This window comes from Syngnathoides biaculeatus, chromosome 10 (assembly GCF_019802595.1).
Source record: "Syngnathoides biaculeatus isolate LvHL_M chromosome 10, ASM1980259v1, whole genome shotgun sequence".
NCBI classification, from domain to species: Eukaryota; Metazoa; Chordata; class Actinopteri; order Syngnathiformes; family Syngnathidae; genus Syngnathoides; species Syngnathoides biaculeatus.
This window is the reverse complement of record NC_084649.1, coordinates 11,231,465-11,232,994: the sequence shown is the minus strand read 5'-3', so window position 1 is coordinate 11,232,994 and position 1,530 is coordinate 11,231,465. Positions and strand designations below refer to the sequence as shown.

Genomic DNA, 1,530 nt, shown 5'->3' with positions numbered 1-1,530 from the left:
TCTCTGGTGATTTATTATCATATACCTTGTATAAAAAAAATGGAGCGGCTGGCAGCTGAGAAAATCGTGTTGATTCACAGTGTCGACTTTTATAATTATTTGGAGCAACTCATTTATTTTACGCGCAATACAACTGGATTCGGCGAAAAAGAGAAATGACTCGAGCATTCATACCACATGTAAATACAAAAAAAAAAAAAAAGGGAACCTTATATTACTCTGAATTTACAAATGGTTTTTCCAAAACATTTCCAAAACATGATTGGAAAATTACCTCCGGCCACTGAACAGTCGGTCTCCAATCCGAAATCTGCATCCAGCTGACGGCAGTCTACTTGGTCGTCGTCCGCGAACAGACATTCGATGATTTGAGTGGTTTGTCGCTCGATTTGAGCCGACTCTGTTAGTTGAGCCATTGTTCAGTTTGGTTTCTGTGACACCTGGAAGGCGGCGGGGCGGCGGGGCGGCGGCGTTACCGCGAACAAGTTCTCTTCTTCGTTGCTTCTGTGCAAGTGCTTCTGCTGACCTCTACTGATAGCTATCAGTACCCCACCCATTCACCTACTGCATTTTCTGTGCAGCCAACAACTAATGAAATAATTGTAAATTTATCTCCACCCCTCATACATTGTGTCTTTATGTCTACATTGTTGACAAAGCGAGAAAGTGAAATTATGTCCGTGGATGCAGAAATGGAACGGATGAAAACGGAGGAAGCCATTCTCTGTCCTGCCTGATGTGCCATATGGTAAGCAAATTGACTTCAACAACAACAACAATAATTATAATAATCGGAGGCGGCACGGTGGAGCAACTGGTTAGAGCATCTGCCTCACAGTTCTGAGGACCAAGTTCAAATCCCCTGTGTGGATTTGCCCATCTGGGGGATTTCAATAACATCTCATGCAACCGTGTTGTTCTTTGGAGCAGGCAGCATCAGTCGTGTGTCTGCGGTGTGCAGACCACATCTGCTCACGCATCCTTTGATTCCAGACCAAAACAGTGTAGGTTCCGTTCTGACTCAGTAACAAAAGTTTCACTCCAGTCAGAGGTGTCTACCTAATCATGTGTCGAACTTTTTTGTGTGTGTTTGTGTTTTTCAGTGTACTCACACATCTGTCCAACTCATCGAAGTCTGCTCTCTCCAATGAGCTCATTTCTAATCCTATCCAATCCTAGCGAGAACCTCGACATCTTCATTTCTGCTACCACCAGTTCTGCTTCCTGTTGTTTCTTCAGAGCCACCGTATCTAACCCGTCGTACACCATGGCCGGCCTCACCACTGTTTTGGAAACTTTGCCCTTCATCCTTCTGTCAAACAGAACACCAGAGACCTTCCGCCAACTGTTCCATCCCTCTAGGACCCGTTTCTTCACTTCCTTACCACAATCTCCATTGATCTGTATTGTCGACTCCAAGTATTTGAAGTTGTCCACCTTCGCTATCTCTTCTCCCTGGAGCCTCTATTCTGTTTCACTTCAGCTAATCTTCATTACTCTCTTTTCCAGTGCATGCCTCCACCTACAGAG

General features: G+C 44.7%; 1 long non-coding RNA gene across 1 annotated transcript; it reads left to right on the top strand.

Moving 5' to 3' along the window:
• The first annotated feature begins 652 nt into the window (after positions 1–652).
• LOC133507448 (uncharacterized) lies at positions 653–1,530 on the top strand. Its single transcript, XR_009796814.1, has 3 exons — positions 653–748; positions 931–1,004; positions 1,104–1,530. It is a non-coding gene; the product is annotated as an uncharacterized LOC133507448 (long non-coding RNA).